General features: G+C 46.2%; 1 protein-coding gene across 17 annotated transcripts in view; it reads left to right on the top strand.

Moving 5' to 3' along the window:
• The first annotated feature begins 9,481 nt into the window (after positions 1 to 9,481).
• Positions 9,482 to 14,144, top strand: part of LOC135579150 (TOG array regulator of axonemal microtubules protein 2-like) — a 31,064-nt gene continuing 26,401 nt past the window's right edge. For 6 of the 17 annotated variants that reach the window (XM_065058723.1, XM_065058721.1, XM_065058722.1 and 3 more), the window contains exon 1: positions 9,487 to 12,017. The gene's annotated coding sequence lies outside the window, so the exon portion shown is untranslated. Of the gene's footprint in view, positions 12,018 to 12,548; positions 12,703 to 14,144 lie in introns of all 17 variants that reach the window. The other 11 variants (XM_065058720.1, XM_065058719.1, XM_065058727.1 and 8 more) reach the window with 6 other exon arrangements.

Below are 14,144 nucleotides of genomic sequence, written 5' to 3'. Positions count from 1 at the left end.
AGTAAAGTAGAGTCTTAATAACTTGTAAAGCTGGGCTTTTATTTCATTTCTGAGATGCTGTGCAAATAAATGCCAACACTTGTGCTCTGTACTCACACAAGCCACCAAATTAGGCTGAGGTGATGTGTAAGATTTTAACCGGTACTAATGTTCTATGCAGGCAGGCTTCAAATCAGGCAAAGGAGGGATGTGAATGAAGGTCTGTTGCATCTCAGCTGAGTGAAGGTCTGCTGAGCTTTTGGGGCATGGAGTGACACAAGGAGCAGCTGTGTTTTGGTTGTGCAGGGTCCTGCATGTGTCTGTGTCCCAGCGTTTCCAGGAGCTGATGCAGGAGCCCTGTGTTGGGGTCAAGGAGCAGGCTGAGTGTCCTGTTGACACTGCTTGGGTATGGGGAGTGGTGGCGCTGGAAACCTGCCACCAGTCCTCATTGTACCTGTAAGGTGGGTATGACCTGTGTCCACCCTTTCAGTGCACCAGAAACCCGTTCCAGGAGTGGAGCTGTGGGAGAACCTGGCAGCAGGAAGAGGAGGGGGATTTCAAGTGTTTTTTGGTCATTCTTGCGTCTCCAGGACACTGAGATTCTGCGAGCCTGTTCCAGTGTCGGGCAGCAAGCTGGTAGCAGGGGTCTGAGTTCTGGCTGTGGTCGTATGACAGCTGGGTCGCACTGTCCTCTGAGCCCTCTGCCTGTGTCATCTTCCAGCAGCTGCTCTGTGTGAAACCTTTTGGGTACGGCAGCTGCAAGCAATTGGACTGGTTCAAAGAATTAATGCTCACCTTAGAGCTGACAACTGACAGTTCTGTGCACTTTCTAATCCTTACAACTATTTATCTGCAAAGCCAAGGTCCCAGCCAGCTGGTGATTAAGCTGTTTGTGCCTTAGTCTTCCAAAGATGCCGCAGCGTCTGGAGAATGAGGCTGGAAATGGGGCAGGTCCTCCCTTGCAGCCACAGTCCTGGTAGTTTTGGAGCGATGAAGAGAGTAAGAAGGACAGAGCAGTTGCTCATTTGGAGCAGCAGAGGTTGGATGAGGGTTTGTGTAAAGAGCCCAAGGTGTGTCCAGAGCAAGGCTCCGTGATCAAGAAGTCAGCAATCAATGGGGAGGAAACTCTGAAGAATACTTTTGTTTTTACTTGCCTACTTAGTATTATATTCTGTTTATAGGTGTGTATTTGACGTTTGTCCGGGCACCAGTGCACAGTCTAAGGGATTTTTGTTTGCTGTTTTTCATGTGGCGGTGGCCTTATTTCCATGTTACAGAAGCAGATAAACTTTGACTGTGGTAGGGAGCAATACCACAGATGGCCAGCGGGTGTCAGGCCAGCTCCACAAAAATTCCTCGCATTCCCGGGCAGCAAGAGCCGCCTGTGACTGGTGCCTTTGGGACGGTGTAATCGCCTTGTTGCTAAATACATCCTGCTGTGAGACTCTGTGGCTCCCATTCTCGCCTCTTGTTATGGTCCTGCTTCCAGAGGGACTTAGTACTACACCAGGACTCGGTGCGAGAGCTGCTTGTTGCCCCTCTTGCTCAATATTTCAGTGTTTCATCTGGTTCAGGGAGGTCTGGTAGAGGAATAAGCTGCCGGTGTGGGTTGTGCGTGTGTGTCTGTGAAAGGTTTTGCTGTGTGGGAACTTGGAGTAGGGATGTTTTGCTGCTGGTCTCCCTGTATGTTATGGGAAGTGATTTAATTGGATTTAAAAAAAACAAACTTTTTTTTTGGTTCATCCTTAATATTACTTTTGTTAATAGGTTCTCTGTCACAAAATTACACTCTCAAATGACCTTGGTTAAGAAGCAAACAGAAGCAAACCACGCTGTTGGAGACATGGTAGAGGAGGAGGACATTGAAAGGGACAAAAGAAGGAAAGATTTGGGATGCACAACTAGTTCTTAGAAAATTCCTGATTACTGGGAACATCAGCATGTAGACATTTGGAAACTTCATATGAAAATTACAGAGATGGTACATAGCTTGATAGCCAAGTTGTAGTTTAGGCTGCCTTGTAATGAAACAAGGGCTTAGTACTGCATTCTCCCTTCTTTGTGTGGGAGGGAACTGTTTGGTGAGAAGGAAAACTCATTCTGGGCACAGTTTTGCCCTTTGCCCTGTAACCTGTGCATACACCAAGATAAAGTCTCTGAGAAACCCATCTGCAGCCTTTGGGATGTTGGTTCTCCGCTCCCTGGAAGAAGGGGGCTGGAGAGAGATAATTGTGGCAGACACTCAGTTTCCTTGCACATGTGTCAAACTCACAGCTGTGGGACCTTGATGGACCATCCAGGAGACTCTCTGCTTCCTTGGTTTGTGGGAAAGACAGGTATTTTGTGAGTTAATTTATGGTGGGCAGCTTAAAACTTCAGTTTTGCTTTAGAGCAAGACTTGGAAGGAAAGATTGACCTTGGAAGGAAAAATTATTCCTACATCTCCAGTCTGCTAAAGGTGAGGGTGACTACTTCATCTGTTTGCCAGGTGGCCACACCCTTCCAGTTTAGGATTGGGTTTGTGATCAGTCTTGGCACCTCCCTGCTGGCATGTAGGTCCCTAAGCTCTCTAACTGGGTGTGCAGAGCACCTGGAGTCACCAGGAAAGCTGCTGGAGCTGTTGTTTGGAGGTGATCTTGTGAAGCAGGTAGTGTGTAATATCAAGTTACGGTGTCTGGATGCCTCAGCTCTTATGTTGTGACAGCTGTGGTGTTTTTCAGTTTATTTAAACATCTATAAAGGATTGTTTTGAACTGGAGAGAGACCCATTCTCTGGGGACCAGATACCATGGGGTATCAGAAATAATGTGTGGGAAGCCACTGCACTCGAGCAGAGGAATTCACTTGCCAGAGTATCTTCTGTTGTTGCTGGCCTGATTGTTTTTGACTCAACTGCTGCCTAAAACATAGTCTCTTTTTTGGGTCTTTTCTCCAAAACTACCTTATACCCAAGCCTTGCAAAATCAAGAAGATGATAATGAAACTCCTGCCTAAAACATAGTCTCTTTTTTGGGTCTTTTCTCCAAAACTACCTTATACCCAAGCCTTGCAAAATCAAGAAGATGATAATGAAACTCCTGCTTGGAAGGGAGCCTAGGCCTCTGCATGAGGAAAATTTTGTCCAAGTGCCTTCATCTCTCCTTCTATTTTGGCAGCAAGATACAAAAGTACTCAGCAAGGATGTATGAGAAATAAATAAGATTTGTGTGAGTGAATCTCACATTATCTAGGAGGGGAAGTGAAGTCACAGTCAGAGCAGGAGCCTATCCAAAGCTCTTCTAATCACAGAGATGGGGTTAACTAGGTTATGTCAAATACCTTGGCTCAGTAATGAGCACTCTAAGTTATTTAGGAATAACTTAAGGAATTAATGGTGCGTTTTGTCCTTGAGAAGAAAATATTTCCCTTAAGCTCCATGGGGGCTTGGAGGGGAGGGGTTTGTCTCTAGGTTCCTCATATGATGGTTACTGCACACAGAAGCTTAGAACCTCCTTGGTCTCTGCATCTGTGAACTGGAGGACTGTTTGCTTTCATCAGCATTAGAGAGCACGGGTCTGTGGGTTATTTTAGTGACTTCCCAAAGCCCCTGCAATAAACCAGTCAACAGTATTTCGGTGCCTGATGGCACGTGTCAGAAGGAGCGGGCTTGTGTGTTTTTCATGCTCTCTCGCACATAGTAAACTCATTCTTTACATTCAGCTGTTTGGCCAACGGGGGGCAATAAATGGTTTATCACCATAGCAACAGTTGCTGTGGGAAACTGGCATCAACAAGAATCTTTTTCATGGCCACATCAATGAAAGTATTAAAAATCTTCCCACTCTGAGCCGGGTGAGACCATTTGTGACACTTCCCAAAAAGGTGGTGCAGAGGTAAGTCAGACTGAAATGATACCACACAGCCTGTCTGGTACAGGAGCCGATGACCCTTTCAGCTGCCTTGAGTTGAAAGTTCCTATAAATGTTTTCTGCCCCCAGCTGAACCTGAGTTTTTTGGGAAGGGTGGTTGACAGCAAAGGTTGGTAGAAACTGCTTTGGCTGGAGTTGCTCTGTGTTGACTCAGAGATATCTGTAACGCAGAGAATATCATGGTGTGACCTCGGGGAATGTAGCAACACCGGTATTTGCAGTTGCTGTTTCAGCTGACTGGCTTACAGCACCTATAGGTTGGAAGGAGCTTGAGTCTTCTCCAAACCTGCGGTTCTCTGAAGCTTTATTGTGCATTGGGGCTCCTCAAAGCAAGGTGTGTGGCTGAAGTAGGGTTTGCAGATACAACTACACATTTGTAAAAGTGGTACATTTAGTGAAAGAAACTAAAAGGATGAAGGGAAGACTCTTCTGGAAAAGATGAACTATGCTTCGAACTAAATGACTTTACCATGTTTCCAGGGAATTATGTCCATGTTCATAGGAAGGGTTTTTTCCTCTGCGTGTAAATAAATTGCTCTCTAACTAAGGTAATTCCACAGCAGAATCCGTTTGTAAGGTGCTGAAGCCTGCAGTTGCTGCAACTTAGCGGAGGAGTCTGATAACAATTTTGGAGCTCGGTTGGTGCTTCCAGGGGTTGTCCCCCCCGAGATGCTTCCAAAATGTTGCAAGTAGGAAACGAGGCGGCACATGCTGGTGGGCTGATTAACATCTTCCTCCTGTGTCCCGGGCAAGGCCGCCCTCGTCTCTGCAGCACAGGTCAGAACCGCGGCCCCCACGGCTCTTCATGGATGAGTTCCTTTTAGTCCGACTGTCTCATAGGAGAAGTGTATAATGTTATGGATGTAAGGCTGCTTTTAGTCCAGAAGTGGCGTTTTGAATGCTTTGCTTTGCTTTTCTGGAAGCTTTGAGTTGGCAATGGTACATTTTCAGAGGAAGAAATTAATTTTGAGCACACTAATAGTTTGCACAAAAAAGTAAGAGGGTGAAGTGAGTGATAAGGGAGGGAAAAATTGAAGAGATATTTTGGAGGCTTTTTGGCTGTTTTCTTTTGAGAGAGGGTGAAGCATTTTATTTTAGTATCCTAACAAACTGCTGACATTTTCTTTGGAATTGCTTGTTTTCAAACTGACTTTCATATTTTCATTTAACCTCCTTTAGGTACTCACAAAAAAAATCCCCAATTATGTCAGTTTTGTTTTCTTTGTGGTTTTTTGTTTGTTTGTTTTACATTAATAGACGGTTGAATCCAGATTAGACTCCACATCAGATTCCAACCTGGAAATCTTGTTTCCTGACTTGGGCCTGGAGAGAAGAGCTGTAGACAGGTAGTGCAGCAGGCAGCAGCGCAAGTGAAATCCTGCTCCAGAGCCGCTCACCAGATGCGATGCTCTCAGTCTTCCGTGTTGTTCAGAACTGCTCTGGGAAGCTGTGGTGCTCCTGGGACAGAACCCGAGTGCAACGCTGAGGCCAGGCACAGGAGCCGATGTCACTGTGTCACTCAGGAAAGGAAATGACTGATTAGACAAGGCCTTGAACTGTGAGGCCCAAGATTTATTTTCTCCCAGGGATTTAAGATTAGAGCCTTAATTGCATCTGCTAAGAAATGCCCTGAACGTCAAAAATAGGGCACGCTGAGTGGGGCTCCAAGTGTCATCGCATTATGGCTGGTGAAGGATTAGAGTAGATTCTCCTGTACAATCATCCTTCCATTAACCTTTCCAGTCAGCTCAATGCTTCCAGTTGTTGGAATAACAGCTCCTAAGAGTGCCTGCTCTTGTTCCTCTCAGTATCCCTCTCTTTGTCAGTCCTTCCTCTGGTTAATATCTGTCACTTGCCAAGGCCAAATAAGCAGCCCTGTTTAAAAACAGCATTTAACACTGTTTGCGTGATAGTGCTATAATATCTTGAAGAGAGGGGAGGCTTGGGGGGGAGTCTCATCTGCTCCAGCTCTCTTAACTGCAGCATTCTGCACTTCTGTACTCTAAAAGAGTTTAAAGTATGATTTCATGGGGAACAATTCCAGCTCAGTATGTGAGGAAAGGAAAGGCTGACAGAGCAAAAGGGAGTTGTATGTGTGTGCATGAAATCCTTGTTCATTAGAGACAGGGGGGAAACAAAAATGAGCGACTGTGCAAGTTCAACTCTGATGTGTGCCTCGGGGGAAGAACTCAAGTGCGGCCCTGTAATTTCCTTTTAGAAATATGGATACAGCTGCAAGTGATGAGAAGTCTTAAAACAGCTGCAGATATCTTCCCTTGGTTTTCAGGTCTTGCCAAAGGGGGCCTCCAGGAGTTATCGTAGTGTTTTATACTGATACCTCTTGCTTTGTATCTGAGCTGTCTTGCAGCAATTAGAGTGGGTTTTCTAGAGCATGGTCCCAGCCATTTCTCTTGGAGTTTACAGGGGGATCCTACATCTTTCATGTCCTCTTGTCACTGTGGTGCCAGTGTAGCAATGCCACATGCCAGATGCCCACGCAGCTGCTCTCTCAGTCCTCCTCCTCAAGGAGACATGGTGGCAGAAAATAAGATCGTAAAAAGCTCACGGACTGAGATAAAGATAGCAAGATCACACACCAGCTACCATCATGCACAAAACAGGCCTGAGTTGGGGAAAATTAATTTAATTTATTGCCAAATAAAAGATATTTGGATGGTGAGAAACAAAGGCAAAAGTAAACCAGCACACTTCCCCTCCATCCCAGACTGAACCACACCCCTTCATTTCTGACACCTCATTTCTGCAGAGGTTGGGAGCTGTGGTCAGTCCGCAACATTTTCTCTGCCGCTCTTTCCTCCTCTCACTGCTTCTGCCCCATCATGGGTGCTCTCTATGGGCTGCAGTCCTTCAGGATGAACAGGTCCTCTGTTCCTGGAGAAGACGAGACTAAGACGAGACCTCATGGCGGCTACAGCTTCTTCACCAGGGGAGGAGGGGGGCAGGCACTGATCTCTTCTGTCTGGTGACCAGTGACAGAACCTGAGGGAATGGCAGGAAGATGCGTCAGGGGAGGTTTAGGCTGGACATTAGGAAAAGGTTCTTCCCCCAGAGGTGCTGGAGCACTGGAACAGGCTCCCCAGGGAGGTGTCACAGCCCCAAGCCTGACAGTGTTCAAGAAGAGACTGGACAACACTCTCAGACACATGGTGTCATATGCAGGGACAGGAGCTGGACTTGATGATCCTCGTGGCTCCCTTCCAACTCAGGACATTCTATGATGCTATGGGCCACAGCTTTCTTCAGGAAATATCTGCCTTCTCCAGTGTGGGGTCCTCCATGGGCTGAGCTTGGACGCCTGCCCCACCATGGTCTGTATCCCCCCTTCTCCGACCTCGGCACTCACAGGACCATTTCTCTCACTTTTTTTTCCTCACACCTCTCTGTTTTTGTGGCATTTCACCCTTCCTTAAGCACGCTTTCCCCAGGTGCCACCACCGTGGCTGAGGGGCCGGGCTGGGCCCTGTGGCAGGACCGGCAGAACCAGCCCCGGGTGGTGCGGGGCAGCCGCGGCCTCTCCTCACAGCCGCCTCTACAGCCCCTGGCTCCCTGCGCCTCCACACGGGCAGCCAACACCTCACCAAAAACTATGTGCTAAACAGGTGCCATGAACTTGGAGAAATTCAGGAGTTGCTTCAGTTTGGCTTCGTCTTGCTCTTCAGAGAGTTCCCAGCCTCGTTTCCAGGGCTGGTTCCCACAGCGGGTTTGGGGGGTGGATACCTTGCTGGGTCATGGGCTGACTGAAGAACTTCCCTGGTTTTGGTGAGCACCAAACTGCTCTCATGTCATGAGTAAAGTGTTAGGAGAACAGGGTATGGGTCTGTAGCTGAGGGTTGATGACTGAAAATAAGAAACTCCCTCCTTGACAGTGGTCCTCACCCCTTACCGTCCCAATTCACCCTCACATACTCTCTGCAGGGTGCTGAGCACTTGAACTCCAAGCCCACAAACTTTTCCTGAGCATTCTGAAACACCCTGCCCGTACATCATTGAAATCACTTTGCTGACGATGGTGCAAACACGAGGGTGTATGCACCCAGCTCTGCCTTCGGCGTGCGCACCTGGTTTTGGAGCTGTGACGACCACCTGCCGGCACTGAATATGGAGCTTGAGAAGGTATTTATAGATAAACTATTGATTATGTGGCTGCAGACAGCTGTAAAATCAGCTAGCTGAAAATTAGGCAGAGGTTTGCAGGAGGAATAAAGGTGCAGTGAATTTAACCAGCCTGTTTCACCAAGGTGGGAGATGAGGTGTGCTTGTCAGGAATGAATTGACAGGTGGGATGGGGGCTTAGGTTGCCCGCCTTGTGCAGAGATCCATCTCTGGCAGTCCTGGGTTCAGTATTTTAGAGGAAGGCACAAGAGCCCAGCCATGGGCAGATAAAATATTTCATCCTAATGAAGGGCATAAACCCAGCCGTGATCTCTGCTCTGGAGCGCTTGATGTGAGCTGTTGGTATATTGATGAATTAGACAAGAACTGAAGATCCCCAAGGGATCTGGTTTCCAGTCACACCTCTGTTCAGAGCCTTTGCACTCCCCAGGACCCCTCCTTGAAAATTCAGCTATTTGAGGAAACAAAGCAAATGAACCCAGCTCTGACCTATCAAGGCTCTTTTACCTCACTCTCAGTGGAGTCATCCAGAGTGCAGACTCTCTTTAAATCAACTTTATATAAGCTCTTAATTACACAGCTTAAAAAAAAAAAAATGAAGTGATGTCCAGATGTGAAACAGGGTAAGACATTGACTCCTGCTTGGAAAGAGGTGCTATGGAGTTTTCCACTGAAATGTATTGAACTGTGTAAGCGCCATGCGGGATTCTGGAGGTTTTGCAGTTGTCGATCAGGAGACTGCTGGTTTGGTAGTCGTGTTGGAAAGGTCCTGTGGTAAGCAGGCAAGCCACACTGCAGCCTGATGGTTCTTCCTCTTCTCCCACAATGTAATGGGTCAATTATACGGTGATGCTGCATCCAGTTCAGGATCTGGTCTGTCTGAACTCGTTATGTAACCCTCCTGCTGTGTCAAAGCCAAACTCAGATAATGCAATGGCGGGCAGAAAGCTGTTACTGCTGCTTTCCAGCTCCATAGCTTGTGCCTGTACAGCTGTCCCTCAGGAGAGGCGAGTCCAGTGCTTCTACTGGGTGAAACAAGGACTGGGCTGCTAATGGACAGCCGTCAATTCAGTCCTTCAGCTCTGCCACCGAGACAGGCACCTGTTTGGGCCTGTGTGCCCTGACCTGAGCATGAGCAGAGGAGTTTTCCTGCGGAGGCAGAAGGGGGTGGGCTGGGTGCCAGGGGAAGCTCACGGGGTTTGGGGCTGTGGAACTGTGTGGTCCTGTATTCCTCTGGACACTGGGGACACGGGAAACAAAACTGTCTTCTCCAGTGTTATCCGAGCAGTTGCAGAGCCCCTGGATACGTTTAGCAGGACATACCCAGAAAAACCTATACTTTGACACAGCTATGCCTTCTTTTGCAGAAAATGACTGCTTTGTCCAGAACTTCAGACTCACTAAGAGTCCTGTGATGGAAAACTGCTGGAGCAGGCAGAGTGGGTTGAAGAAAGGTTGGTTTATGTTTGCGTGAATAAAACACATGATCATGTTCTGGTATCTTTTGGGAAAAGCTGTGTTGTTATCGCCATCGCAGGGGTTTTGCCTAGCTACTGGTTTGTTCAGTAAAATATTAGAAATTGCAAAGATTCAAGAATTTGTTACTGTAATTGCTTGCTCAAAATCCAAACTGAAAAGCAGCTGTAATTTGGGGTTCAGTTTGTTTCTAGGTTTTTTTGTCCACTTCAATCACTTAGGCAGCAGAAGCAATGCCATATGGCTTGGGCACCCAGTTGTGCACGTACCACTAGCACAGAGGCAACAGTGCGGCAAATTGTTCCAAGAATAATTACTCAGCTGAAAGTTGCTTCTTTGAGCTGTTTGGAAAATATTTGCTAACAATCAGTTTCTGCATAAAAGTCAGTACTGCTTTGTAGATAGCAAAATGAGCTATATTTGTCAATTAAATGATTCACAAACATTTCAGCCAAAGCTTGTTTTTTTTAAACAAAGAAAATATCTGTGTCAGGAGATATTGTTCTGCGTTAAAACTCAAGAGCTTTATCAGGCATTACCTGAACCAGCAGCTAAGTTAAAACTTCGCAAAGCATCTTATCTCCTGAAATATTCAGAATTAAATAGGTGTTGAGAGAAACAAAGAAAGAGATTTTTAAAACAAAATGAGGAAATCATCAGTAGGGGTTCTGAAGTCTGGTTGCCTCTCTTCCTTCAATAGCAATCTAGGTACCCTTTTTCTGTACAAGTGGCACACGAGGGCTTCCCATCCATAAGAACAAAGCCTAGGTGAGAAATGGGAATTGCTTTGTTAGAGTGGGATGGTTGCAGTGTCAGGCTGTGCAGACTCCTTGGACGTTGGAGGAAGGAATAAGCACGGCACTGCATGTGTATTATTTTGCTCTTGCTGTGTTCTCCAGAAACCACGAGGCTGGCATTTGTGTTTATCATAGAAATATAATCAAGAGGATCAGTTCTAGCAAATTGAAGTAACTTGGAAGGAGGTTAAGCACCGCTGTGTGCTGGCCTGTTGGCACTTTTCCATCTGCCCACTGCAGAGGAGAGCTGTGGGCAAGGGACCCCTCAGCCTGACCCAGCGCACGGCCACTCGGGTGCCACGCAGGGAACGGCTGTGTTACCCTCTGCCCTATAGCTGCTTTACAGTCTCCATGCAGGGAGGAATGGCAACGCATGTGGTGTGGTGGGTGCCTCATGAAATCGAGTTGAGTGTAGTACAGAGAGCTATATCTTATTTGATTGGATAATGCGATATTTTTTCTATATTTAAGTATAGGTATACTTAATGTATTGACCATACTGGTCTGGACTTTACTGCTTTCTCACACACCTCTCCTCCCCTCAAAAGAAGGCCCATTTTGCAGTCATGCATAAAATGTCCTGCCAAATTGTTCACATAGTAGTATCTCGTCGAAGCGTGTTTCTTATGGAATTGCATGTCTTGTGTCCTGTGTCTCTTCAGTATTCTCCTCCAAGTATCCTTCTAGCCTGGTCCTGCTTAATTCATGAGGTCTAATGAGATCACAGTCCAGGGTGAAAGTACTATGGGCAAGCTACCTGCACAAGTCAAATGTATGCTAATCATAATGTATTCAAGTGTCCTGCAAAACCATAACTACCAAATAACAGGGCCAGTAGCTATATTCATCAGGAATGAAATGTGAGTCTCTGTGAAGCACAGGAGTTTGAATCTCACCACCTGTGACAGATGGTGTGTGTTATGGGACATGACAGAACTAACAGCAAAGATAGGTGCCTGACACCAGCAACTGCCTCCTCTCCCACTGCTTTGGTTTGGTGGCCTCATTAGTCAGGCCGTGTTGTTAGGATATAAGACCTGTAGACAATAAAGGCTGTAAGTCAGTACAGCTGTGTAGCCAGCCACGTGGTTATGGATGACGAGGATATTCCCTGTATGGCCATGAAGATTAATGCAGAGTTGGTCTGTGTTATTCAGTCCGCATGCAAGGAATGGTTGGTCCCTTGGGACTTGTTTTGGTCATGATTAGTGCCACATTGCCTTTACAGTTGAAATGCCCTGTGTGCTATGACACATATGGAAACTGCATCATCTCTCTGGAAGGCAGAAGCAACTGATGACATTTGCTGTCTTCTGCTGTCTTGGAGCAAGCAGTAGCTGTAAATTCTTCCAGTGCAGCTTTGTGCAGCTGGCACTTTCTTTCCCCCATCCCTTTAAGCAAGAACACTGGCAAGCTGCCTGCCCTCCCCCGAGAGCCTCATCCTCCAGGTTTGTTTGCACACTGCTTGCCAAACGCCTAAAAAAAGGAACCAATCAGAGTGAGTTTGCTTAATGCATTAATGAATCTGCTTAGGTGTCATCAAGTCTAATTTCTTACTGAGCTGTGACAGTTTAATGCCTTGGGGCTGAGTTGCTGAGGAGAAGGGTGATGGATGGCCAGAGGAGCGCTGAAACCTGAGGACTTGACCATGCCATGTTCCCCAGCCCAGAGTTAAACTTCCCTGGGTACTAACGGAAGCATGTAAACAAAAACACAGACGAAGGTAGGTCTCCCTTCTTGTCATTCTTGCAGCAAACATGTTATTTGCTTTGTGGTTAATGCCCTTTCACACAGGAACTTGACCTCTGAAGCTAGTTACACAGGAGTAGATTTTACTCGTTAGCGTTTGAGTCATAGTTTCAAAATTTTTTTAAAAAGGATCATTTGGGAATGCAGAATTATTACTGCCTTTGTTATTCCTAACAAAATGCACGAAAATCAGATTCAATGCATGCTAGCTCCTTCCCTGTCTCCTGTGGTGATGCACTGACAGTTCTGTAGCAGATCTGTTCTATGTGTAAAGGCTGGCACACCAAATTCTGACACTTGTGACAAAGCAGCTGGTAGCCAGCAGCACCGATCCTCAGAGAAAGGGTGTGCTGAAAGCCCTTCACGCCGGGGAGGCCACTCACTCAGAGGCTGAAGTAAGAGCGGCTGGCCTTTTGGCCAGTGTGAGGAGGGTGCATGGATCTGTCCATGCAATGGTCCACCAGTGCTTTTGAGGTGAGCCTGATCAGATGTTCCGTCCAAACAGACGGCGTTAGAGCTCAGGGGAGCACGTCTGTGGTTTTTCCTCATCACATGCAGCCAGGCTTGCCTTAAATGCCCAGTGTAACTAGGCTCTGCAACCAGCCTCTAGCGACATCCCTTTGCTGGCTGAACCGGAGGAACATTTCGCTCTATCCCAGGTGAGGCTCTATTGCTGAATGCTGTGCCGATCTGGATTGCAGGAGTTGTGCAAGTCTTGTGTGCACCATGTTCCTTCCACAGCTGCTCCAGGGCTCTCCTTAGCACTTCTTTGGGGACCAGTGAGATCCCAGTGAGCCATTCCTTTGCTTTAGGAAAAAAAGAGGTCGAGAACTTCCTCTCATAAGCTGGAACTTCTCTGGGCAATGTCTAAAACTTTAGACTTCCTATAAATGCACTAGGTCTATTAGCCAAAATACAATATCTTTTTTAGTGGAAACTTACAAAGGCAAGCATTCAACACAAAAATGAGAGCTGTTTATGTTTCAGGTGTTTGCATGGTTTTATTAAATGTTTATCGAACACCCCAAACATTTAGCTGCATTTTAGCTGCTGAAAATTGTTTTGCTCTTTTTTACCCATTCTGTGGAAAATAAAATATCACAACCAAACTACGTGTTTGGAGAAAATTCGTAGTTTTATTGAAGAATATATTTCCAGTGAAGGCTTTTATTGCATCTTTTAAAAAATGCACAGACAACAGGCTACATAAAGAAGCTTTATTCCATTCTCTGTGCTGAAGGTTTTTCCCTAACATTTGAAATCAATTACAGGTTTGCTGTTAGCACTGATGGAAATGAGATAAGACCTAAACTGTCATCTCTTCTCATGCTATGATTAAAAAAAAACCCACCACAAACAAAACCAAAAAAACTTGAGCAGCCAGAATCAACCAGTCCTACGGTTTATCAAAATTTCATGGTCAGCGTTTGCCCCACAGACCCAGAGCTCTTTGGCAGCTGTAGAGAGGAAAATGACCCTGCGTGAGTCTCCAGCAAACCCTGTCATGGCATTTGGCTTGCCACCAGACCCAGATTTCCAAGACTCTTCTTTGCTTGGGCTCTTATTTTACTACTCCAAGGTACAAACAATGCAAACCTCCACTGTCTTTCAATAACTGCTCAAAAATCACGAAGTTTGGCGTTAAGGAATGCCCACATTGACATGGAGAAGCACTTGTGCCCCACAGCAGAGCACAAAGTTATTACCTGCAGGAAACTCACTTTGTAGTCCTCCAATTTCTTGTGAGGCAGCATGTCTTGTAAAAAGCCTCAGTAAAGTCTCAGAAAATGTTGTTAAGCAGATGATAGAGTTTTATGTTTGAGAAAGAGGGTGAAGTCCTGGCTTTGTTTTAAGAGAATGGTGAAACTGCCAACATAATTGCTCTCACTCAGATGAGGAATTGAATGATACAGCATGAGTAACGTGTATAAAAAGAGATTTGTTTCCTTAGCAGCTGAAGCTATCCCAGTGGGATCCAAAGTATCTCAGGACTGAGCGATGGGAAACCAGTAACCACCAAGGCTGAAAACTTGTGTTTCCAAGTTGTGTGCTTCCGTTTCCCAACCACAAAGAAGGGATAACTTCACTTGGCTGGTTTACC

The sequence above is a fragment of the Columba livia genome, chromosome 3, assembly GCF_036013475.1.
Source record: "Columba livia isolate bColLiv1 breed racing homer chromosome 3, bColLiv1.pat.W.v2, whole genome shotgun sequence".
NCBI lineage: Eukaryota > Metazoa > Chordata > Aves > Columbiformes > Columbidae > Columba > Columba livia.
This window is presented reverse-complemented; position numbering and strand designations above follow the sequence as displayed.